This window comes from Sarcophilus harrisii, chromosome X (genome assembly GCF_902635505.1).
Source record: "Sarcophilus harrisii chromosome X, mSarHar1.11, whole genome shotgun sequence".
NCBI lineage: Eukaryota > Metazoa > Chordata > Mammalia > Dasyuromorphia > Dasyuridae > Sarcophilus > Sarcophilus harrisii.
In genome coordinates this window covers 69937895-69965023 of record NC_045432.1, presented here as the reverse complement: position 1 = coordinate 69965023, position 27129 = coordinate 69937895, and the positions used below count along the sequence as shown (strand labels likewise).

Genomic DNA, 27129 nt, shown 5'->3' with positions numbered 1-27129 from the left:
GGGTCCCACCACCGGTAAGAGGAAGAGTGAAGCTGTGAATTCAGGTCTGACGACTTCCAATCCATCACTCAAGAAGCTGTCTCCTGATCTTTTCCTCTTTTCTGACTTTCTCAACGCATTTCTAATGGCATCACAGAGATTTTCTCACTTTAGAGCAGCAAGCCACGTTAGGGTCCCACATATGCATGGTGACCTCTACCCTGCCACTCTAGAATTGTTTCATCTGTGTAAATCTTGGCTTCCTATTAAGACTCGAAGCTCCCTAAGGAAAAGGGTGCTGCCTCTATCTTCTTTTGGATGCTTCCAGAGAGACTTAATAAATGCCTGGGGATTGGCCCCAGATGATTTCACACATCCCTTAGGGAACAGAGTTCATAAAACTGGAAAGGGCCCTGCTCATTTGGATGCCCTAAAGGACTAATTGGTTTCAATATGTACAATGGAAAGAAAGCTGCACAGAAAAGAAATGGGACTTTGGCCCCAATTAGCTTTCAAAGGTGATGCTTTTCACTAATTACCCAGCAAGCTGGACCCTTCTGAAGAAGAGTTTTAGCCCTGGGAGTCCAACTCTGTTAGATAAGAAATGATTGCATCCAAGGCCAAAACCACAGTTAACAGAGCTTTGTTTCTGTCACTTCGAGGCCCCAAATGCCTTCACGTTTTATTAAACCCTAAACTGGAGTGGGGTGGGAGAGAAGAAATGCAATGAAGGAGACAAGGCGTCTAGGTTTGCAGGCATCCTTATGCTTTTTTTAATAGACTTTCTAACCATGGAAATCAGACGAGTCTATTATAATTTCTATCTGTTCTCTACGCCAGATACGTAATCTCATTAGTTCTGACAAAGGTCAGGGAACTCAAAGCAATCAGTACATACAGTAATATGTTTTAATTCCCTTCATTTACAATCCGGATCCTCAGGGTTGCTGCATTTTAAGCCCTCGCTGGAACAAGCATCAGTCTTCACAAGGAAGAAAGGAAGGGCAATCCCCAACTGAGGAAATTGGTTTGCAGGAAAGGGCAGAGAACAAAAAGTTGAAACGGCCTGGCTGTCTTCTAGCCAGATCGCATTCACTCAATTCAAATAAGAAAGGACCCAAGCAATGCCAGCACTTCTGACCACCTACTGGCATAGGCCCCTCCTAGCTACGTGACTTTGGCCAAGTCACTTCATCGCCACCAACCATCAGTTTCATCAAATATCTCAAGTTGGATACCTGCTTTGAGTACTTGAGGGGATTTAGAAGGAAAGGAGGGTAAACTCTTCTGCTAAGTGTAAACCGCCAAACAAATGTAAAGAGCTGGGAGAAAGAAGCTAGGAGGAAGGAGCTGTCCTAATACTATTCAAGCCTCTAAAGCGCAACAATGACTTTTATAAACATGAAAAAGAGATTCCATCTACTTTCATAGCCACTGCTTTAGTTTAGAAGTTCATCACTTCTAGCCTGGACTACCATAAGGGGCTCATCATTCCTCTCCCCATCCTCTAGCCCATCAGACACAGCTGCCACAGTGAGGTTCTTGAAGGTTAGGTCTGCTTAAGTCATTGCCCCGTTCAATCAGCTCCAGTGATTCTTTCTCTATTGCTTCTAGGATCAAATGGGAGCTCCTCCCATGACATCACCTTTACAGAGTGTCCCTCAATAACCGAATTATCCATTCCTTCCCTTCATATATGCTCTGGTTCAGCAAACTAGCCTTCTGGCTTTTCCTCCGGCAGGGCATGCTATCACCTCTGTCCTGGCTGTCCCTATGTCTGCCACGTACTCTTTCCCCTAGCAGAAGACTTGGAGAAGCCCTTACTTTTATCCAGGCACAGCTTGAGCACTACCTTTTATAGAGAGCTGTCCACACCCTCAAGTACCCTGGACACATTTGGCATTTATTCACCATATGTTTACACCGTATGTGTGGTCTCTACTGACAAAAATGGAAGCTCCTTGAGAGCAGGGACAATTGGATTTTGGTCTCTGAATCTGTGATATCTAGAATGGTGCCTGACATGTAGCAGGCCCTTTATAAATGCTTATTGATTGACTGATTATAGCTGTCTGTCCTCTCATTAAAATGGCACGATTTTATAAATCTTTCAAAATCCAGAAAACCAGAGAATTCATAATTCTTTTTGATAGGAAAGTTAACTTGTCATCATGAATGTAACTTACAATAAGACCAAGTACTGTTATGAAATTTCTCTTTATTATAATGGAACTGGGTTTTTTTTTTAATAAACTTAAAACCCCTTTTAATTATGCAGGAGATCTGGTTATCTAAATTACATGATGATGACAGAGAATATTAAATTTAAGTCGTTTTTCCTATTGGTGCTAAGTAATATAAATATTGATATACACTATGTAGGCTCCTGCTCTCCAGGAGCTTACAATGGACTTAGAGAGGGATAATGCACACAAATATTACAATATGAAAGATACAGATTAGAGAAATCACAAAGACTTTGGAGGATCCTTTGAAAAAGACTTTCAGAGAGCTGGACCTTCAAGAAGAGGTAAGATTTTGATCTTAGAAAGCTAAGTTTAAGAGAATGGCTTTAATATAGTACATAACGGGGAACCACTAACGGTTTTTGAGTAGAGAGGCGACAGAGCTCTTTTGGTAGTCTTTCTTGGAATTAGACTAAATGATTTGGATTATTGGGGAATGTTGAGATTATAGAAATCATTTGCTATTTCATTTACCTGAAACAGGCAAGAGAAACCCAATAAAACATTTGCTTCTTAAAATTATGAACAGTCAAACCGATAAGCAGGTTGACCACCTGCTCATGTTCCAGTCTTATTATATCTTCTGGGAGAGGCACATACTGCAATTTTAAAGTGATCCATTCTAAAGAAAACCAAAAACCGTGGTTGCCAACTACTGTAAAGGAAACAAAGCCTTTTAGGCCAAATCTCATACCTAGAGAAAGCTAACTCCTAACTGGAACAATCCGATCCTTGAGATAACAATGAACTTCAGAGAAATGGAGATATATCAGTTTTCAAGTTTAACAGCCAGCTTAGATCATAATAATTAGGAAGGGCACTGACAAGTGAGATCTGCTGCCAGCTAAAACTGCCTATTACCATTTTTATACAAAGTATTTGGCATTTTCAATAAGTTGGTATAGATGTAAAGTCGGCTTTAGCCTGTTATTCATTCAGTCAGGACACAACAGATAGAAAATCTTGCAACTTCTTGAAAAGGTAAGTCCGAATGTTCCCGGATGGATGAGTTAAAAAAAAAAAAAGCCCTCATTTGCCACATTATGCTTCAGCAGTCACTGTGGCAGAATTGACCTTTCCGTATTAAGCACTGCATATGCTTATTCTTTACAAGCCATCCAAATCATTTCCAAAAGCTCGGAAGGTACTGGGATCTATATCGCAAGTTCCGAGACTGTTGCTTACACAAAGAAGGGGACTATTAACCACCACTTGTTTTTAGAAGGGATGAAGGTCTAGACAGGGTAACAATGTGAAATGTACCCTGTCTAGAATACATGCTTGTGATTCCAGCCAAGTGATGCCTTTGATAATGTAGTTGCTGGGCCTTGGGTTGTTCCCCTGTTCCCTCATGATGGATGCCCTTTCACTGGTTACTGCTCCCTGGTGAAAGTCACCATTGTCAGCATCGTGGCACGACATGACTAGTGTCACCCCCCGTAATGATCCTGCTGCTGAAATAGACGTGGCATAGAACAGAAAGGGCAGCATCAGTCATCGGAGAAAAGGATTCGGAAATACAGAGCCATTCATTTCTAAGGAAGCCTGAAGGGCCTCTGGTGGGGATGAGGCATCTCAGTATCTTAGAGACAAGCTAAAACTAACCAGGGTTACAGTCTCATATCTGCCCTACTGAGTTGCCACTTAAGACATGTACCACATGACAAGGAGCTGCTGCCCCGGTCTGTCCTAGTCATAAGGCCTTTAACAAAAGACTTTTCTTTGGAATATGCTTTAGGCTATGAGAAGGACCATGGTGGTCTCAACAGAATACCATGTAGATGACAGTCCTTGAAAAAATCCCAATCTAGGCGCTTCATTCCCCTGAACGAAGTGGGGGGAGTGATACAGAAAAGCAAAGACAAAGCATGGGATTGGGTGGGAGAAAGAAGGGGACATCGAAGATGTCCAGACTTGTGATTTCAGTGCTATAGGGAACTCTGTCTCAGATCTCTATCTAACCTAGTCTCTCCCCTGAACTCCACTTGAACTGGAGATCCTGTTGGAGTAAAATAGTCACACTCAAAAGGCTCCAAAACAGATTTAATCATCTTTTCCCTAAAGTCTTTCCTTACTTCTGGCAAGGACACCACTAGCCATCTGGTCACCCAGGTTCATGAGACTACTTTCATGTGTGATTTTTTTTAAACTCTCCATGTCTCACATCGATCCTCTCCTCTTTACCTATGATCACCACCTTAGCCTTGGCTTTTGTCCCCTCTTGGTAGAACTTAGTACATTGTCTACTCATTGGTCTTCCTGCCTCAAAGTGTCTCTCCTCTCCAATCCACCTACCATAAGGCTCTGAAAACGAATTTCCTTAAACACAGTTGCAACCGTATCACATCACTCTTCCCAGTGAACTTCAGTGGCTCTGGAATTCCTCTAGGAACAAATACAAACCCCTCCGCTTAACACTTCAAGCCCTTTACAAGTGGCTACATACTACCTTTCCAGCCACAGTGCCAATTCTATCCTTCCTCATACTCAACAGTCTTTCCCAACAGACGCCCCAGCAGGCATTCCATCTCTCCTCTTCAGGCCATCTACGCAAGCCTGGAATCCACTACTTCTGGATTTTTCCTCTTTGCCTCTGGAGAGTCCTGATCTTCTCCATAGCCATCTCAAGCAGCACCTTCTTCAGGATGGAAACCTTGTCATCCACCTTTGGGACCAAAGGCCAAGAAGGCCGTGTTTCAGGGAGCTTAACTCTTTTAGCTCTTAAGTGATTACTCTGGCTGGGGCCTTCACTGTCCTGGTTGGTGAAAATGTTGCACGCCTGGCTATGTCCAGTTGTGCTTCATATTTGAGGCCAGAAACATCAAAGTTGCAGCAAAACTCCTGAATGGGGCTCAAGACAGATTAAAATGAAACTAGGAAATATTTACCAAAGTAAATAAAGATACACTATGACACAGATTATATTTTCTAAGTCATTTTATGGTCCACAGGAATCCATTTCTCTTTGAGTTTGCTCTCTTTTAGGTTTGCCCTCTTGCCCTCCCTCCATCACCAGCCCCAACAGCCTCAATCCCTGTCCAGCCCTGGAACCATAATCAGGAGCTGTGCTTTTAAGGAAGCTAAGGATTCTAAGAGGTAGAAGAGGGAAAGGAATATAACCTGAAAAACATAGGAGGGGGCAGCCAGATGGCTGGGGTTTCAGTCAGCAACACCCAAGTTCAAATCCAGCCTCAAATACTTAACACTATGTGACTCTTAATCCAAAGTGCATCCAAAAAACCCAACATAGGAAACCTCTTATGCAGGTTGGTGGGAGATGGAATGCTGTACCCAGAAAACTTTGAATGAGTTCGTTCTGAATGGACACAACAGTGTGGGCAACGTGGAATAAGACAAAAAAGTTAGTGGGTCAGATGACGAAGAGTGAAGGCTGAGGATCCTGTTCCGGATCGGGCAACAGGAGATGCCAAATATTGTTAAGAAGGTTAGCAATGTTATGTCTGTGCTTTAGAAATAAGTGTGGCAGCTCCATGGAGAATGGATCAAAGAAGGACGACACTGAAAGCAGACAGACAACTATGAGAAGGCCAACTGGGCAATCTAGGCAATAGAAGATGATGCTCTGAATGACAGTGAATGAATAGAAGACAGAAGAATTCCTGTGGATTCAGGACAGATTAGACTGGGAGTAGAAGCTTTTGGAGGAGGGCTGGGCTAGGGGAGCTACAAATGGGGTTCCATTTTCAACATGATGAATTTGAGATGCCAATGGTATATGTAGGTAGAAATGCACTTTAGGGGAGCTACAGGGCATAGATAAATTTAGAAGACATTGGCACAGAGCTGACGGTCTGATAGGAGGATAAGATACAAACATAGATGGCTAATAAACAACATTAGTTAATAAATGCATCCGTGAGTATTAGGGCAGTTAGGAGGAGTATTTGTAGACAGAGGACAAAGGTATGAGTTGAATATGAAAGAATAACTAAAGAATAATTAAGGAGTGAGAGGGAAATGTACTGGGAGAAAGGGAAAGGATAAAGGTAGAATGAGGTAAATTATCTCCCATAAAAGAGTGCAAAAAGCTTTTATAATGGAGGGAAAGAGGTGGGGAAGTGAGCAGACTCGGTGATCTTACTATCACCTGGCTTATCAGCCCTGGCTTAAAGGGGGAATAATGTACACATTCAGCTGGGTAGAGAAATCTATCTCACCCTACAGGAAAGGAGTAAGCTACATAAGGGGACAAGAAAAGGGGGCTGAGCTGATACAAGGGATGGCAAATTGGGGTAGGAAGGTAGTCAGAAGCAAAACACTTTTAGAAGGAACAGGGTGAAAGGAGAGAAGGGAATAAATAAGAGGGGGATAGAATGGAAGATAATAACAGCAAGAGTAATTGTGAGAAATTTTGAAGCAAGTTTCTCTGATATATACACATACACATACACACACAGAAGAGAATCAAATTTATAAAAGAATCATTCCCAATTCATAAGTGATGAAAAGATAAGAACAGTTTTCAGATGAAATGATCAAACCTATAGTTGTATTAAAAATGCTCTAACTCACCACTGATTGAAGAAGTTCAAATTAAAACAATTCTGAGGTATTGCTACCTCATACCTAAGACCAGCTAAAAGGAGAGAAAAGGAAAATGACAAATCGTGGAGGGAAAGTAGGAAAAATGAGACATTGATGCACTGTTGGTGGAGTTGTGAACTGATTCAACCACTCTAAAACAATTTGGAACTATACCCTTTGGGTATAGTATCTACATCCCAAAAGGGATAAAAAAAAACTAAACAAAATGAAAAGAGAAAGAACAAGACCCTCTGGTAGCATGCCCATGCAATTGTGATATGGGATCATGAGGGAATAATAGTGTTCTGTAAGAAATGATGAGGACGCTCTTAGAAAAACCTGGAAAGATATACCTGCGTCAATGCCAAGTGAGAGCAATATTGTCACATGATCAGCTTGGCGTGCCTCAGTTATTGTCAGCAATGCAATGATCCAAGGACTCTGAAGGACTTAAGATAAAAAATGTTATCCGTCTGCAGAGAAAGAACTGATGCTGTCTGAGTACGGATTGAAGCATACTTTCTACAAACTTTCTTTATTTTCCTTGAGCTTTTTTTGGTAGGGGGTCTCTATTTTCTTTCACAACATGAGTATTATGGAAATGTTTTACATGATTCCACATGTATAACCTAGATTCAAATGCTTGCCTTCTCAGAGGAGGTGGGATGGAACAGAAGAATATGAGAATCTGGAGCTCAAAGTTTCAAAAACAAATGTTAAAAACTTTGAGAATATATAACTGGAGAAAAATAAAATACTGCATGAATTATTTAAAAGAGAAAACAAGCAAACCAATAAACACATCAATGAGGTTGAAAGCATTGATGTGAAGCCTGAAGGTAAAGGTCATTAATGAAATGGGGAACGAGAAAAGGCTTCGTGCAAAAGGTGGTGGTTGAACTGAGATTCAGAGGATGTACAGATTCCAGACACAGGGTCTGGAGAGGGAAGGATGGTGCAGGCAGGTATGGCAATATGACTGCCACAATGTATTTCTTTACCCTCAAGCGGAAGAAATCTGTAAAAGAATAGAAAAGTAAAGGAACCTGTTTAAGTAGGTAAAGCCAGCAGAATGACGTAAGGTCATCTTTTTTTTTTTTCCCAAGTCACCAAATATTTCTCCAGCATCTACTGTGCAGGCAACACTACACTAAGTAAGATGCCTTAGAGAAGATGCCATCTTGGGCCCTACAGATCTCACAGACTAGCAGGGGGAGAAAACACCACCTGTCACAGTCACAGTAGATATTATTTAATGAGAAGTGAATCTGAAGAGGTACAAAACCAAATGCCGCCTGAGATATTGGAAGGCTTCCTGGAAGAGGACTCATCAGATATTCAAGAGGTCGAGCAAATGTTGGGGAGGGAGACTACTCCAAGCACAGGTGAGAGTGAGAACCAAAGCCTAGAAGCAGAGAGGAGGACAGAATGTCTGATGGGGCTGACTGGAGTGGGTGGGGGCTCCCCCTCCATCCTCCATTTTAAGGAGGGTCCCAAGGGTAGCAATCTCACTTCTCAGCCAGCTTCAGGACTGCATCACGGCACTACCACCCTCACAGCGTAGTGCAATCCCTAGTGTGGTGAGAGGAGCTGGTGCTCTTAAACAGAGTGAGCACAGAAAAAAAGAAACCATGGAGGGCAGATAAAATAACTAATAAAAATCTGAAGATAATCCAGTCAGTCAGTCAAGACACAGCAACTTCTCTGTCGTGCGGTAGGGTCAGGAGTCAAATATGTAGAGAGTGGCGAATGAGCCCCTTGCCAGGTCAGGGTTCGATCTCTCCATGGATCAGTCCCAGGGAGCTTGGAGTGCCCTGAAGCCAGCATGAGGAGGCCGCTCACGACTGGGCCGCTGCTGGGCAGGGACAGTGCCATGCAGTGCCAGCAAAAAGCGAGTTGCCCTCAATTACGGCAAAGAAGAGCAAAGCAGCCGGCTACAGCGGTAAATCGTTTGAAGGAATTTTCTCCTTTTGCCTTGCTTCCATTATGTTCATGGGTTTTCTTCTTCCCCTTGCTTTGCTTCCTACCTCTACTTGGTTCTTGCCCAGCCCTTTCCTTTTTCCCAAAACAGAGCCACTAGAGTTGGGGCATTCGTGTTCCAAGTCAGTGTCCTGCCTGTGACACTTCTCCCTTTTCAATGCCTTAGTCTTGTCAGCCATAAAAAAGGACGACAAACCTTAGGCTACTTGCCTCAAAAGGCTCATGGTGAACCTTTCAGAACTATATCACTGGGGGAAGTTATTATCGGCATCAGTACAACTAGAGATGAGTGTTAGGGAACCTACTGTGTCCAAGATGGCGAATTAAGACACCTGTGTTTTGGTTCCAATGTGCCACCAGTTAGACCCAGAGGCCACCAGCTCACTTGGGGAACACTTCATTTCTTTGGTGCTTCTAAGCCTTATTATCCACCCCAAGGGAGCCTGGGTCATAGAGTCTTAGATTTGAGTTGAACAGCACTGTTGAAATCATCTGTCTGACATCCTCACTGGATCAATGATTGAGTGAGGGCCAGAAAAATGCAACAACACGTCCAGGATGCAGAAGTGCAAGTTGGCCAAGCTGGGAGTGAACCCAGACCCTGGCACTTCTCAGCATGGACTTTCTGATCTTCTTGACTCCTGTTTAGCAGCTGCTCTCCGAGGCCCCATCTGGCTCTGAGATCTGTAGAGCTACGTGCCAAATCAATGAATTTCACTTAACTAGTACAACTCTCAAAGCAACAACACTAAAGGTCGGCCTCATCCACTTAAGGAGGTCTTGTCTTGGAAGCATCTTTTATCCAATCACTTGTTCATTAGGACATTGTGTGTGTGTGGCGGGGAACAAATGACAGACATGCCCTAGCCAGACCCAGATATCTCATCCCTGCATGTTCCCTTGGCTTCTAGTCATTTTTTTCCTTTCCTTAAAGAGCCGGAGGAGGAAAAGCTCCAGTCCACACATCCTTAGATTCCCGAGACCTTCCTCCCCAAATGATCTAACAGTACTTGATATCTAGGCCCCATCTTTATTAAAGTCGACTGGAGTCACACAATTACTGTTCTGATGCTAACTTTCCATACTTCAAAGAGGGCTACTACTGAAGACAGGGGAACAAATTGATGTTGTCTTTTAGTCAAACAAATAAAAAAGGAGATGTTTGGTTACAGGGCAGAAACACATTTCAAGGACTCTGAAAGTGGATCACATTCACTCGCAGAAAAAAAATACTGATTAAGCACAAAGAATTTATAGAAACTAAGGACAAAGAATCCCCACTTCTCCAGAATGAGCAGCAGTGTGGCATCCACAGTAGAAAACAACAATTGTCTTTGTGGCGGAAGATCTGAGTTCAAGCCCTAATTCTCAGGAGTACTACTGTGTCCCCTTGCACAAGTCACTCTCTTACCCCAGTTTTGTCCCCATTTTGTGCTGACCGTAATGACTATTTGGAAACTTACAGGGGGAGAACCGAACCAAAACTGATGGAGGTCTTGCAGACGGACCAGGTCTTGGGAGAATCCTGGGAAAATTTTCCTGACAGATGAAATGGCAGATCAACCTGAGTCCCCAGGTGCCCAGGTTGAGCTGCCAGCTCTGTCCATTCCTGGGTCTTCCACAGACAGGGCAAGGACAGTCTGGGGCTGGTGGAGGCCCTAACTGTGATGGGAGAGGCAGATTTCCCAGGGATCTCGGTGCACACTCAACTTTTGGTTCAGTTAGCCAGGAGCTGTCCAGGCCAGCTCATAATGACTTTACCAATTACATGGGAGTCAGGATCAATATAAAGTTTTGTTCGGGAAATCCACATTAATGTGAAGGAGAGCTAATATATTGCTAGTCTATCAATAGCTATAGCTGAATAGTCAATGCGATTATAAAACAAGTTTGTCTGAAAATGAGTTTGAACCCACAAGTGAGCAGGATCAGAGACTGTATGACAGAGAACAGGTTGGATCACATAGAGAGAATGTGCACAGTATTTCTAAGGAATCTAAGCTGCTCACAGAAGGCCATTTCTACAACGGCAAGGTTTTCCTGATGATCTTATGTGGCTCTGAACATTTCAAAGGGCCATCAGTGTTGGTAACCCAAAGGACATTGTGACAACATTTGATGGGTACGAGGACGGTGCAGCCAGTACATTATCAAGAATGACTTGTGCTAGAGGACTGACATCAAAGACATTAACCGGAATGCACCCAAGAGAAGGAGGTACACCAGGCCAGACTTCAATCTCTCCACAGAGTAGTCCCAGGGAAGTTGGAGTGACCTGGGCCAGCATTAGGAATGCCACTCATGCAGATCGCTGAGAGTGCCAGGGCTGCTGCAAAAGTTTCTCGGATAGTTAGAGAAGCAGACAAAGGAGCCATTAGGTGGAACTTCTCTGGAGGATTTATGGGAACCCACGTTTAAGAATCTTAGAGCCCCAGAAGCTACGGAGGGGCTGTGATCAAGAGCAGTGCAGGAAATACTCATATTGGAAAAAATCATCAATCCATCAGAGTAAAGAATAATGAATTACAGACCAAGCCTGATTTTAGTTGCTTTCTGATCTTTGTTAGATGGAAGGAAATCCTATATTCAATGAACTTGTGATTCCTCCCAAAGCCTCTGAACTGCCTTGGAGGGGGTGTTTGGGGAATACTCGATAGACCACTTTGCCTATAGCACAGGGTAACTGAAGGAAATTAACAGGAGATAAAGCAGGTCCATCCTGTAGGGATCAAAAAACAGACGGCCTTATGTGCCAGATGAAACTTTATCCTGAAGATTTCTGAGCAGAAAACTGACATGATCAAGGATGATTACTCCAGTAGTGAGATGCACAGGAGAAAGGAAGGAGAATCTGCTGGCGGTAGGCAGAGCAGTGAGGAGGCGACTGTAAAGTGAGAGATAATAAAGGCTCCAATGAGGGTAGTTAGTGGCAATGGGAACATAAAGGAGGAGGCTGATGCAAGAAGCATTTAGAGAGAAAATGAGCATGATTTAATGATTCTGTAGATTAGAAGCTGGTGCAGGAGAGTGATGAGTCAAAGATGGCTCATCTAAGTTTGAGTCTGGAGAAGTAAAAAGATGGTAATGTCAAAAAAAGTGAGAAAACACAGGAAGAAAAACTGGGCTGCAGAAAATATGGAAGGGTCTGGTTTCCAATATAGTGAATTTCAGGTATCACTAGTACTATCGATGAAGTTGTTCCCATGAAAGTTTTGAATGGAAAAACACACCAAATGAAATGTCTAAAACTGCTACTTTTCAATTCAACATTGATGACGTTCTTTCTAACATAACTGGAACTATGTGAGGTGTAAGGGGCAGAATCGTGAAAAAGACAATCCCTGCTCTGGTTATTTGTGTTGCCTAATTATAAAGTCCATTTTAGAGCACCCCAAAGCTTACAAAGGAAGGCTTATCTAAAATAAATGCTCTTCTGTCAGTCAGACTGAACTGCCTCCTAAAAGCATCAGTTATCTGACTCACAAAGGCCTGCCCCAAAGCTGCCCACTGCTCACAGTGTACAGACTCAAGCGCCACTCCATTCGTTCTGGAACTGAGACTTTGGGGACCAAAGAATTAGCATAATACTCGGCATTTATTTCATGTGTGTGTATATACACATACCCACATATACACACACACACATACATATAACATATGTATACAGAATACTATATATCATTCTGGGCAGTTAGGTGGCACATGGATTGAGGACTGGACCTGGAATCAGAAAGACCTGAATACAACTCCAGCCTTAGACGCTTAAGTAGCTGGGTGACTTTGGCCAAATCACTTGACCCTCTTTGCAGCTGGATGTCTTCTGGGAAATGAGCTGGAGAAGGAAATGGCAAACTATTCCAGTATGTCTGCCAAGAAAACCCCAAGCAGGGTTCCAGAGTAAGACTCAACTGAACAACAACAACATATTATATAATTTACATATAATTAATATTAATCATGCTGTTAAAACTCAACAGGATCAACTCAGCAATCAGTTATTATGACATTTGAAAAGGGAGAGCAATCGGGGCTCTCAATTAAATTTCTGCTTCTGAAATTCCTAGGCTAAGCCAAGAATACTGGAGACAGGGGCAGACCTGAAATTGCAATCACCCATGTGCTTTTCTTAAGAGTACTCTGCTGGGGAGGAAAACACTATTTTTTACATACGTACATCATATTTGCAATGGACAAGAAGAACCCCGGTAGGTCAGCTATAAAACTCGAGGAGAAGTCATGGCATTTCCTTTAATCCCTTGTTTTAAAAGTATGTATTTTTGTACCTCAAATTTCATAATTCTAACATTTAATGATGATTAATTGTAAAAGACACGTGGAAGCCAATAATGCAGCCAAACGCTGCATTTGTAATTCATGTGAAACAACATAATTAGTTCTCCACGGGTTCATCGATATATTATTCTACTAAACAGAATACTTGAAGGTCCCACTTGAGTTTTAAATGCAATATGAAGCCTTCCTTGATTTTAAGCATGGCTTCCTCTGTGTAATATTCTCATAATTATTTTCCAGCAACAAGAAATATTAGGTTGATTATTTTTATTCTAGCTGTTATCCTATCATGCTGTGAAGAAAGCAAATGCATGAATTCATTTATTTCAATACAAAAGTGAAGCATGGTAGGCACCAGTTTCAAATAACTAGAAGAAACAAGCAGAATAAAGAGAAAGGTTCCAAGGTGAGAAACTTCATCAGCAAAGGATGGATTGCAAATATTAAATAATAAAAATGTTATCAGAACATAGCAAACATTTTATTCCTGGCAAAAGCCAAAACAACAAACCTCCAAAGCTGTGAGTTATATATTCAGAAAGAGAAATCCACTCTCTTCAGTTCCTAATTTATTTATTTTTTACTGAAGATAAACTGCCTTCCTCTAAGTGCAGCCTCCTTCTAGTTTACAGAAACAACAACTCCTTTATCTGAGAGCAGTGAGCAAAAAAGAAGCTCTCCAGGACACAGCTGTCTCTGTTCTGGGACTGAACTGCTGGACTTTAAATAACGTTTCAGGATGGCCCCTCAATAGAAATCTCCCCAAAGTGCTCCCGGTTTTTGTCCCTCTGGCCCTCTGTAATTGCTGTTTCTGGCAGATCCATCCCTTGCAGAATACACAATGCTTGGGGGGGGGGGGTAAAAGGCCCAAGCCACGAAGCTGACTTCCCATGTAAACATCTCAACAAAGTACTTTGCAGCCAATGCCAGTAGTTATTGAGGAGTTCTGTGGTCCCAAAGAAGAGGAATCGTGTGGGGCCTGGCATCGCAAACTGCTCAATGGGCCAGCCACACATGCACCAAGTTCATATAAATATTGCCAAAAGGAGAACGCCAGAGGCACCACAGGTATCCAGAGCAGGGCTGCAGAGAAGAGAAGCACTGGGAGGGCTGGGCAGGAAGCAGTCTGGGGAAATCTGCAGGTGTGCAAAGGTGGCAAAGTGATGGAACTAGAGCTACCCAAAGAAGAGGCCAAAGGGGGAAAAAGCACAAGAAAAACAAAACAAAACAAAACAAAAAACAGCACAAGGAAAAATAAATTTTAAAAAGCACAAACAAAACAATAGCACAAGAAAAAAAAAAAGAAGAGAAAAAGCCCCAGGGATGTCCCTAAGTTCAATTAGTAAGAGAAGTACTTACTAGCAAGTGGGAGCCCACAAAGTCTTCATCTTGTATTTGATGTAAACCACCACCCTGTCCAGCCTAGCTTGCAAAAGGTACCTCGCTCAACACCACTTCTGTTTCCTTATTAGAGGTTTTACACTCAGTTTCATTTTGAAGCAAGAAAGTACACACACACACACACACACACACACACACACACACACACATACAGAGTCCAAACAAGGGGAAAAAGCTCTGAAAGTGATGGAGTGAGATAGTTTTTTCTCTCTCCATAGACACAGAGATTACAGAAGCAGTCCCTGCCTTGCAGGGGGGCTGAAGATGCAATTATTCTCCACTTAACCAATAATAAAGGACCTCCTTCAGAAAGTTTTGCTTGTGGAACAAAAATTCCTAGTGTTCCTACTGATGGAGAGCAAAATGAATTGGCTCAGTGGGTGCTGAAAACAAACCAAACTCTACCTTTTTATAACTTCTATTTGCCGACCTAACTGGCCACGACCTCGTGAAATACCGTGAGATCTAAGAATTCAAATTATATGGCCCATACATTATACATAGCTCCAAATTGGCTCTACTGGTATCCCCAATACCTTGATTGATTGGCTGATGGTGGAGTTTTAGGAAACTGCAACATACTACACCACAAGACTTGCATGTAAAAAGTAGAAACATCACTGATGGCACATCTGTCAAAGAAGGTAGATCAGTCACATAGAATAAACTCCAGTGACTCCCTAGTGTCATCGGATCAAATCTAAACTTCTCTGTTTAGCTTTAAAAGGCCTTCATAATCATGTTTCTAGGCTCGATAAACCTCATTGTCCTACCCACACTCCCCAATTCAGCCAAACCGGCCTTTCTGTTCTTCACTCTTATCATTTCATCTCTTATCTCTGGGCCTTTGTATTGACTGTTCCCCATGCTTGGAGTGCACTCCCTCTGTACCTCCAACAGCCACAATACCTTCCCTTTTTAAAGATGCAGTTCAAGTACCACTTTCTACATGAAGCTTCTCAGAGCATCTCAATTGCTAATGTCCTCCCTCACAATCCATTCTGTGTGTGTGAGCACACACGCATACCTACCTTGTGCATTTCCTTTACATTCTCTCTCTCTCTCAAACTGGGGCTAGATATAGAAAAAGGGGTCAACTTCATAGAAATGATCATTAAAAGAGCTGATGATTTCAGGCTAGAAAATATAGTGAGAGGAGAGATCCTTGGGTTATAATGGCAATCAGGCTGAGATGGATGGTGACTCAGCAAAGGAGACTGACAGCCATAATATTATAGAGAAAAAAAAATGTACAAACATACATTATACATAAAATGAACTTAATATGTGTCAATATGGGGTAGCACTGTGGTACAGTGAATAGAGCGTCAGGCCTCATTTTCAAATCTGACCCCAGACATGAGTTGTGTGATCCTGAATAAGTCACTTAAGCACTCTTTGCCTCAGTTTCCTCACGTGTAAAATGAGCTTGAGAAAGAAATTGCAAACCATGACACTCTTTGCCAAATAACCCCCCGACAGGGTCATGAAAAGTCAGAAATGACTGAAAAATGAATAACAAAAAAGCGTAAATATAAAAATAAATACAAATGTGAAATAAGTGATGCAGGAGGGGTGTGTGTGTAGGTGTAGGACCTTCCTTTCCCGATCACCAATCATTATCTGAATCATATTCTCCAACTGTGGTTACACCTAAAGCTTCTGTTTTCGCTCTACTCTCTCACTTGATGATATCATGAGCTCTTGTGAATTTAATGGTCATTTCTAGGAAGATAACTCCTCTCTTTCCTGCAAGAACATAATCCTATCTCAACTCCCTATTGCATTTTACCTGGCTTGGTGCACAGGAATATCCAACTCATTATATCCGAGACAGAAGTTAAAGTCCCCTCGAGCCATCTTTGGAACCTTGCTGTGGTCACGCAGATGCCCCAGGCTCCCAAGCTCCACCTTCTCCTTGCTTCTTCACTCTCACTTTCACCCACAGCCGGTTGCTTACCATTTCCATCGAGACCTCTCCCATCTATTACCTCCTCTTCACCCATTCCAGTTCAGGCCTCATGCCTCTCATCTAGAAGATGTTCCCCGACTCCAGCTTCTCCCTATTCCAATCCATTCTCCATAGAGCTACTAATATGATGTTCCTCAACAGCAGGTTTGCCCCTATTACCGGCCACTGTTCAATAGCCCTCTCTTGGACAAGACACTTAGGTTCTGGGTGCTCAATTTCTCCATGCGTCTGGGGGATAAAGTGATAAAATGTCTGTAAAGTTCTTTATAAACCTTCAGATACTCTGCAGTTTTATCATTATGAGCATTAGCGCCTTTGGGAGCTCTGTTTGGCTGTTCCCAAACATCCCATCACAATCTGGCTTCAACCTGGTCTTCTAACTTTGTGACACACTCAAGTGCAAGAGAGCCAGACTCCCATTTCTATATGGATTTCCAGACAACAAGCATCAATTAGGCAGAGCACTATTACTCCCATCTGACAGATAAAGAAACTGAGTCTTTCTCAGGTTCTTGCTTACCCACAGTCAATGAGTCAAGAAGTAGAAGGCTCACATTGCAGACTAACCTCCTTTCCCCTTTTTGGACAGGACTGCTAACCTAAGATATAAGGAGACCCCTGGCAAGTAGTTTACCAAGATTTCAGCAAAACTTTGTTTTTTGTCTTAGCAAAAAACATTTATTTTGGTGGGTTCGTTCAGTGAGAGCTCAAAAACGGTCACAAAAATGAGCAGCTTGTAGACAGAGCTCAGGACACTTGGAATTTCTGGAGACTAGCTTTGTACACAGGCCTCTGCTTTGTGTACTCTGCAGTGCAGCAAGAGACTCACGCCAATGCCGGCTGGCCTAAGATCTCTCTCCTCAGGACATTTAGGAGTTCTCCCCACCTGACAGATAAGAATCAGGCTTTTACAATCTGCTCCTTGCTGCTCAGCTACCCGCCCCCCCCCCCCCTTTCCAAAAATAAAAGGCAAGACGTTAGGCAAGCTTCTTTAAAACAGAAAATGATTTTGGTCAGGAATTCTATTTCAAGTTCAAAGATTTTCGAATCCCAGAATATTTGTAACTTGGAGACATTTTATGGTCTGTTCTCTGCAGAACACAGGAGTCACAGTTATATGGACTTTTCCAAGATTGTTTTCCTTATACCTTGTAATATTCTCCCCATGTGCCAGAGAAGGAATAGAGTTCTAGAGGCTCTTAACATGTCCAGTCAGTCAATAAGCAGCAGGCTAACATTCAGCACAAAATCCCCCCCCCTCCCCTCCTTCCTCTCCCCCACTCCCCGGCTACTCCCACCCTTGTTGCTGCAAGGAATTCACTAAGATTTTTTAGAAAAAAAAAATTTTGGTGACAAATTACATTGGATTGTTTCAGAAGTTGAAAGCAGTGTCAGCGATGACTAGCTGGAGCGCCAGGACACTTGAAATTCCACAGCTTTGCTGTGTGATCCTGGGCAAGTCATTTAACTCATTTGTGGGAAGAAAAAAAAAGCACAGCTTTGTATTCCATGTCTTCTCTTCACGTACTTGGTGGTATAGGGAGACTCACGTTAATTACAGACAATACCAATAGCCCATCTCACAACAATTATGAATTAGAGTTTGTAATATTCTCCCCATTTGACAAATAAGAACTAGAGCTTTTGAATTTCCCACAGTAAGGAAAAGGTTTACATACCAGGTCAACCACATTACTTGCCTCCCTTCTTCTACCCCTTCACCCCAAGCTCCCCCCTTCCAGGATTACTAAGTGAAGTTTTTTAAAATTGTTTTTACTTTTTGTGGTTTTTCTGTATTTGTTTTTTATTTTATTTTTTGTCTTTGTTTTGATTTTTTAGGTTTTTTTGGTCTTTGTTTTGATTTTTTGTTTTTTTTTTCTCTTTTTACTTTTGGGGGTTGGTCTTTATTTTTTTTGTGTTTTTTTTTTTTTTTTTTTTGTCTTGGGGATTTTTTTTTGGTTTGTTTTTGGTTTTTTTGTGTGTAGAACAAAACACCTATGGTCTATGAATTTCATTTCACTGTTTTAAAGATTAACCAATCATAGACATAACATGAGAACAAGATTAGCACTCCAGGACACCTGTAACTTTAAATTGTAGAATCCAACTTTGTTTCTGCACTCTGCTGTACATAGGATTCACATTTGTATAGGGTTTACTAAATAGTTTTCTTCCCAACAATTATGAGGTAAACATTAATATTCTCCCCATTTAATAGATTAGAATCAAGTTTCTAGAGACTGTGACTTGCTCTTAGCAAATCAGTCAATAAGTATTTAGATGAATATTTAATGTTCCTTTTTTTTTTTTTTGAACAGTATCACTAATTCAGCACCTGAAGAGGATGCTGAAGGGTTGGAAGGATTTTGGCTAAGATTTTTTTATCTGAAAAAAACTTACTTGGGTAGCAAATTATATTTTTTCCAAAAGCTGAAAACACAGAAATGGCTAGCTCAAAGATCAGATTTTTAAGAACTTGCAGTTAACTTCAGAGCCCAGTTTTGTCGCACCTCACTCCTCATTCTGCACTCTGTAATATAGGAAGGCTCACACTTAAATAGAGTTTATCAGTAGCTTTCCTCACAATTATGAGCTACATTTTGTAATATTCTGCCCATACAACAGATATGAAATAGAATTTTGGAAGTTGTTACTTGCTCATAGTCACAGTAAGTACAAGGCTTGCATTTCAAATGACTCCCCCCAACACCCACCCACCTTTTATTAGGATTAGTAAACTAGTGGACTAGTGGACGAGGAGAATGGTACAGGGAATGAATACACATTTCAGAAAAACTTTGTTTCTTTTTTTGTTTTTTGGTTTTAGGACAAAAACGTTCATTCTAATTTCATTCTGTTAAAAGTTGAAAGTAGCTGAAAACAATCAGAGAAATGGATGACAGAGAGAGCAGATCATCGGGAATCTCGAGACTTGAAGTTAGAGTCCATCAGTTCTTGTAAGCTCTGAAAGCTTTTTCCAGGCCATAGATGTATTTTGCAGGGATACAATATTCTTCAAGCAGGAGATGACTGAGAAGACTGATCTGGTTGCCTTGGATTTGGACTTGAACAGCATTCCTGTCTTGAGGGATCTGGCTGACCGTGGCACTGGTCTGGCCACGTTGCTTAAGAAGAGCAGCTACATCATAAGGATCCAGTCCATAGGTCTTCAGATTCCGGATCAGGGTGACTTTTTTGTTGAATGCTCGCTGCGCCAGGATGATTTCAATAGGATATATTTTTCCTTTCTTCACAACGGGCTCTTGTCCATAAAAAGTCACTTTATAGGCAGACTGCAGTCTCCCCAGGCATCTTGCAAAGAGATTATCCCACGGAAGTCTGTCCAGGTTGAACTGCTCCGATTTCCCCAGGAGGCAGTCGCACAAGATGGAATCCAACTTAACAAAGTCTTTGCACTCTGCATCAACCAGCTTGTTCCTCTGGACGTAGTCCCAGAGGGTCCTGCGGACCTCACGGGCAGAGAGGATGCTCCCTCTCTTGAAGCCGGAGTCTTGGAAAAGAGCAGACATCCTGGCTGGGACGCAGTACAGGGATTTGATCTCTGGAGCATAATAGGACCGTTCCCCCTGCCTAACCTTCTGGGCGACCCGATAGTCTGGAGCCGGCTTGGGCACGATAAAAGAGGTGATACTGGGGTGCTTCCAGTCCACGGACACAATGCTTTCTACCCCTTTGCTCAGCTCCTTCAACTGCAGGATCTGCTGCTTCATCATCTGGTGCAGGAATTTGGAGAGCTTTCTGTAGCTCGACTTTTTCATGTCCAGCTGTTGCCCTCTGGGGCAGCAGGAAAACATGTGGCTACCCAGAAAGGTGCTAGTGAGCAAGGGCAGGTCGGCCTCGGTGACCCGGCTCTTCAGCGCGTGAAAAAAACAATTACGCAGCAGCTCATCCATCTGCTCTTGAAGGCTCTTATCGCTGGTGGAGGCCTGACTCGATTCTGCCACACCAGAGCCCTCCGCGGCTTCTACGGGAGGATTCTCTCGTGCCACCCTGATTCCCTTCCCCCGTCGCACCTGTTCCCGAACAACAGGGTTCCCCCGGGCCGCCCCCTCCTCTCTGGCATTCTCCTCGAGCTCCGGAGGAACCCGGTCCAACGGGATGACGGTGGGCGGGGATGACCTATCGCCTATGTGCCACAAACAGTCGAGGTAGGTGTGGAGCACAGTGAAGCCTTTCCCCTTGAGATCAGAGGCCAGCATCTCAGCGGAGGACATTTTGGCTACCGCGATGGCCACCGGAGCCCTGTTCCCAACCAAAGCGATGGCGCAGAGATCCCCCTGCTTTACCACAGGCAGGCCGCCGGAGGGTACCACGATCTCCGGCAGCAGGAAATCCGCTCCTCCTGCCAACTTTCTCAGCACGGTCGGCCATGTTGTGAAGGCCGGCAAAAGATCGGGGTAGGCCCAGAGAGTGTAAACGGTTGGATACAGGTTTTTCTCTACTTCAAAAAAAACAGGGTTTCTCCCACTCACATATACAGTCGCGGCGTTTCCTTTGTAAAGGCAGAGTCTCATGATGCTGAGCTCTTTCCTCCCAGGAATCCGTTCTCTGTCAACGTCCGGAAAAGTGACGGCCACGTCGGCCTGAAGCCTGCGCCTGTCAGAGCCCTTGATGGCAGCGTTTGACTTGACACGGAAGGACTTGGCGAACATGGCTGCGTTTGGGACCTCTGGAGAGCGGGGCCAGAGGTTTGGAGGCGCTGGCTGGGCTCTGATCGCGTACCTCGGCCTTAAAATACCTGCGAGGGCTGTGGCCCGAGCTGCGACGCCTGCGCCTGCGCGTGCGCATGCGCCTTCCTATGAGGGCGGGGCTGGGGCACACTTCCTCCAGCTAAGGGTGGGGTTTCCGGCCCCAAGGCTCTAGGGCTACCTTCCGATCCTTTAAAGGGCCCGGTCAGAAAAAAAGGAACCCTTTCCGTTCCTGACCGATACTTGTGCCACAGCCATAGACCGGCAGAAGGGGCCGTCCCAGAAGCCCTAGCAAAACTTTGGAGAAAACACTTGATAATTGTAGATAAAATGGATAGATATGGTCTAGATGATAATCCAATTAGATGCTTCAAAACCCTTGGGATAGTGGAACTCAAAGTGTTAATTAGACACTGTTAACACAGCAGGAGGTAGAGTACCACAAGAATAGCCTGGCCTATTTAACATTTTGTTTCAAGTACCTGGCCTAGCTTTGAAGGCCGGTCAATGAAAGAGAGAGCCAACACACAGAAGGCCAGGTTTTTGTTTTGTTTTGTTTTGTTTTTTTAATTTAATAGCCTTTTATTTACAGGTTATATGTACTTGTCAAGTTCTTAAAAGAGTCATGGGAGGAAGGAATAGTAAAGAAAAGCATATGACACAAATTTTCTTCTCATTGAGTAGTCTTTGTCATTCTGATTGACTAATGTAAAGTCACCTAATTTTTAAACTACCGATGAATGAATGCCCAAGCATTATTAAGCATATGATGTGTGCCAGGCACTGTGCTAAATTTCAGGGATGCACAGGAAGGCAGAAACAGTTCTGTCTTTCAAGGAGCTTAAATATTTTGATTCTTTTTTTTTTTTTAATAGCCTTTCATTTACAGATTATATGTATGGGTAACTTTACAGCATTAACAATTGCCAAACCTCTTGTTCCAATTTTTCACCTCTTACTCCCCACCCCCTCCTCCAGATGGCAGGGTGACCGGTAGATGTTAAAAATATTAAAATATAAATTAGATACACAATAAGTCTACATGACCAAACCGTTATTTTGCTGCACAAAAAGAATCAGGCTCTGAAATATTGTACAATTAGCTTGTGAAGGAAATCAAAAATGCAGGTGTGCATAAATATAGGGATTGGGAAATCAATGTAATGGTTTTTAGTCATCTCCCAGAGTTCTTTCTCTGGGCGTAGCTGGTTCAGTTCATTACTGCTCCGTTGGAAATGATTTGGTTGATCTCGTTGCTGAGGATGGCCTGATCCATCAGAACTGGTCATCATCTAGTATTGTTGTTGAAGTATATAATGATCTCCTGGTCCTGCTCATTTCACTCAGCATCAGTTCGTGTAAGTCTCTCCAGGCTTTTCTGAAATCATCCTGTTGGTCATTTCTTACAGAACAGTAATATTCCATAATTTTCATATACCACAATTTATTCAGCCATTCTCCAACTGATGGGCATCCACTCAGTTTCCAGCTTCTGGCCACTACAAAGAGGGCTGCCACAAACATTCGTGCACAGACAGGTCCCTTTCCCTTCTTTATGATCTCTTTGGGATATAAGCCCAGTAGTAACACTGAGAAGGCCAGGTTCTAAATAGATCTCCACAGCTACAACTCTGGGGAGAGACTAGTATGATCATTTTTAATGATCACCCCAGAAGCCTTCTCTTCTCTGGGCCAAACCCTGTCACTTCCCCAAAGCCGGGAAATACATTTACATTACAAGCAAAAAGTGAAACTACTTCCACACTGGATAATTAAGTAAGGTGAAGTGAGACATTTAAAGGTCTAATTTCTCATCTTACAAGCTCTTTGAGCCCTTGAAAAATCCTGTCCGAGTTCCCATTTCTACCCTGTGCAGAGATCTGAATCCTCAACTGCTCCTATTCCTTTTAACAAGGAGGCAGGGCTCATTCCTAAGTCACAGACCAGAGATCCAGGAGCCGCTGGGGCCCAGGCCGGGAAAGGCAGACTCCTCTGCCTCTCTAATTGCCAGTGTCTCCACGTGGAGGAGAACATCCTTAAAGAACTGAAAAATGGCAGCTGACCGGCTTTCTCTTTAGCAATAGCGGGAGATTTCTGCAATGGCTTTGGGCCTCTCCATCAGCTTCCTTTTTGACAAGAAGCTTCTCTTGTCAAATGAGGAAGGGGGAGCAGACTGAATGCCATCAGTTCAGAGAGCTCCAAGCCCCGGCCTGCTTCTGTGCTACCTTTCTCTCCAAAGACAAACTGAGTCTGATTAAAATCAGTGTTTTGACAGCCCATGTTTCTCCTCTGGTTTTGTTTGCTTCTTTAAATTGATGACAGGGGCACACAGTTGAGCTGGCAGTGGTGATGAAGAGGTCAGGCACTGAATTCAGTACCTTTTTCTCTTTCCTTTGGCCCGAATGGCCCTTTGAGCTCCCCAGTTATTCATATGGGCAGGAGGTGGGGCCCGACTGGCCTCTTCCACTCTCTGATATGAGGGCAAGCTGCACTGGCACTTATTGCTCAAAGTCCACAAATTCAATGAGTTCAGATAATCCAGGCAGAGAGACAGGGAGCGAGCCAGCCAGCTAGCAGAGAGCTTTTCAGTCTCAATCATTGTTTTCTTTTTCTCCTTCTCCGCTACTAATTCCAGTATGAAAACCTTTAAAAATTAAAAGCCTTCTTCCGAAAGGCAATCTTGTTTTGTGCCCGTACAAAGGAGCAGGAGAAAAGGTACTCCCCTCAACAGGGTCCGGGAAAAATCTGATTATTTCCACCACGCTCTCCTATTATTCACCTGTCAGTAAAATATGTCCTCTCATTGTCTCTGTCTGAATGCTTATTTTTATTGCACTCGGGCTATATGGTCATTTTTGGATTTATTACCAAGTTCTTGAGGTCTCCCCTGCCTTTTTTTTTTTAAGCATGTTTTTCTCTTCTTTAAAAAAAACACAAAAAACTGGGCCACATGCCTCTGAGGAGAAAGCAGTACATTATTTCATTCCCACCTTTTCTTCTTTTTTGGCATCTCTGAGGCCTGCTATGCCCAGAAGTGCTTCCACTCAAGCTGGACCATCAAATCAATTATCACAGCAGTCTGCTTTCTGAATATGAATGGCAATGAATGACAACAGGCCAGGCAAACTTTCAGCTTTGATTTGTCATTGGTAATGTAAATCTTTCCCTCCCCCCCCCCCAAGTCTGTTTTGTTTTATAGACATTTCTGAAGAAGGAGCAGTTTGGGGCTTGGTCAAACTCTCCCCCTGCTGTCGACAGCTGCACGGCATCAAATCCGCCAATAAAAGCTTTACCTTTTTCTAGGCAAAGTCACAGGGAATGATTATTGCCAGAAAACGTCTTCCACTGTCCCCTTGGTCCGCTTGTACCAAAGAAGGGCCCAGTAGAACCACCTAACTCGTTCGGATGGGTCCAAATGCCTGGCCCTAATGGTTCTGTGCCACATGGTACTCATTTTCCGATTAAGTGCCCTGTGAGGAAAGCTGCTTGAATTGTTCAAGGGGGGGGGGTGAGAGCCAGGCTGCTCGTTCACAAAGGCCAAGGCCAGTTCAGGGCACGGGCAAAGAGTGGCGCCCTCTAAGCGGGGCTACGGGGCACCTCCAGTGAGGAAGCCCGTATGCTCCATGGGACTTCTCAGGTGGCTCAAGGTTCTTCCCACGGCCCAGTAGTGAAGCACTCTCACCAGCCCTTTGGACACAAGTTCTTACAGCCGGTGGTTGGAAAGAAGATGAGTACCACAGCTGGGCACTGGTCACGGTCCAATCAACCAATAAGTATCTAGCAATTTGCCTATTATGGATCGTGCAACTTACTGGGCTGAGGGGATAGAGGGCAAAAGAAAAAAAAAAACACATTTGCAGGCCTTAAGAAGTTTATATTCTAAGCAGGGGGAATAATATGTATATACACATGTGAAATAGATACTATGGGGTGGGAGGGCAAGCACCGGCATCTCTAGAATCAGGAAAACCCCGATAGAAAACAGGGGTCCAACTCTGGGGGGTCACGGCCCCCTGTGGCAGTGTGGTAAAACCTAGTAGCCACTTCTCTTTAGATGCATAAGAATTATAGGCTTACAAAGGCAGTCATTTAACTGGAAATACAGTTATCAAGGTTTTAAAAAAAAACAGACAAAAATGAGCTAACAAACTTCAAGAATCCCTGAGGCAGAAGGTGGTACTGAGCTAGGTCTGGAGGGAAAACAGTGATTCAGAAATTCTGTGTCTCACTCTTTTTGAAGCTTTTCTTTGACTGGGCCAAGATCTGCACTCAGGCCTCCCCTCACTGTCCTTCTATCTCAGCCTTGACCCTATAACTAAACCTTCACTGGCTCTGCCTGGGAATCCCTCGTCCCTATGACCAAACCCAAATGCTCCACCGTCTGCCTTCGTTGCTGAATGTCTCCGGCTAGTCCCACGACCGGACTCGTCGGGCATCCGATCTCCACCGTTCCTCCTTGGGGAATGCAGGCCAATTCTCTGATTCTTCCCTGATCAAGATTCTTTATCTCCCCTTCAGATTCACTGGCTTCTTCCTCACTGCCCACAAACCTGTCCATAGCTCCCTGTCCTTAGGCAATCTTCATTAGACCCTCCCACCCTCTAAAGCTATGGATTCCTACTTCTTCTCCCTTTCAATCTCTATTTGTTGTTGCCACATCTTCTCTAACTGCTATTTTGCTAACTCTCTGCAATATGATTTTTCTTTTTTGCCCTTTTTTTTTTTTTTTGCTGAGGCAATTGGGGTTAAGTGACTTGCCCAGGGTCACACAACTAGGACGTTTTAAATGTCTGAGACCACATTTGAATTCAGGTCCTCCTGACTTCAGGGCTGGTGTTCTATCCACAGCACCACCTAGATGTCCCCTGCAATATGATTTTTGACCCCATAACTACAACAGAACTGTTTTTTTCCCTAGGTTACCAACAATCTCCTAACTATTAAACCTGGTGGCAGGTTCTGAGCCTTTGGGTTCATTTACTTTCCTCCTTTGGCTGACATTGCTTTTCTCTCTACCTGTATGGCCACTCTTCTTCAGGGTCTCCTTGGCTAGAAACTTAACTATCCCCAACCACTTAATGTGGCCATCACCCAAGACTCTGTGCTTGCCCTTCTCTCTATATAATCTCTTTGCGATCTCCTCAGCTCTCATGGATTCAGTGACCATATCTATGCAGAAAATGCTCCAACACAACTGGGCAACACTCATCTTTCTTCTGAGCTCTATGGAGTCCTGTGTTAGCAACTGTTTGCTCAACATCTCCACCTGGATGTCTAAAAGGCATCTTAAACTCAACACTGCTCTGCACTAAGTAACTGCTTTATAAACCCTTGACTGATGTCCAAAGGAGAACTTCTTACCTATCCCCAAAAGCAAATCGGTCCTTCCTCGAAAGGTTTCTTTCTATTGAGGCTGCCACCATGCTTCCAATACAACTCAGGCAAGGTCATCTTTTGTCTTTTTCTTACACCTTCCACCCCAATTGCATTCCATGCATTCTAACTTCCCCACATCTCTCAAGCATTCTCTTCTCACCGCTCCATTTCCATAGCCACCACTCTAGGGGAGATGCTCATCAGCTATCGTCAGGAACACGCACAGCCTCCACATTGATTTTCTTTACTCAAATCTCTTTCCTACCTCCACACAGATGCCAAAATAATTTTTCTAAAGCAAAGGTTTGATGATGTCATCCCCGGGCTCAAGTATCATCCATGGCTCCCTATTTACTTAGAATAAAAAAAATAGAAGACTCAGTCTAGCATTTAATAAAATCCTTCGCAGTCTGGCCCTAACTTACAATACTGTGCAAATGCCCTGGGATGTTTCATTTGGTTTCATTTTGTGAAAACAGTAGTCAAATGTATGTGACTCTACTGATACTAAGCTGACTCAGAATGTCCGATTTTGACCAGTGAAAGCTAAAATGGCTGGTTTCCTCGTTTTTAGCCAGCTCTCTTGCAGTGGAGTGCTGGATTTCAAGCCACACACATGTTCCAATGC

At 43.3% G+C, this 27129-nt stretch overlaps 1 protein-coding gene and 1 pseudogene across 1 annotated transcript in view; both read right to left on the bottom strand.

Annotated features, from left to right (window-relative positions):
* Positions 1-27129, bottom strand: part of DIAPH2 (diaphanous related formin 2) — an 868850-nt gene that overhangs the window by 63159 nt on the left and 778562 nt on the right. The window lies entirely within an intron of this gene.
* LOC100926088 lies at positions 18335-21995 on the bottom strand (annotated as a pseudogene).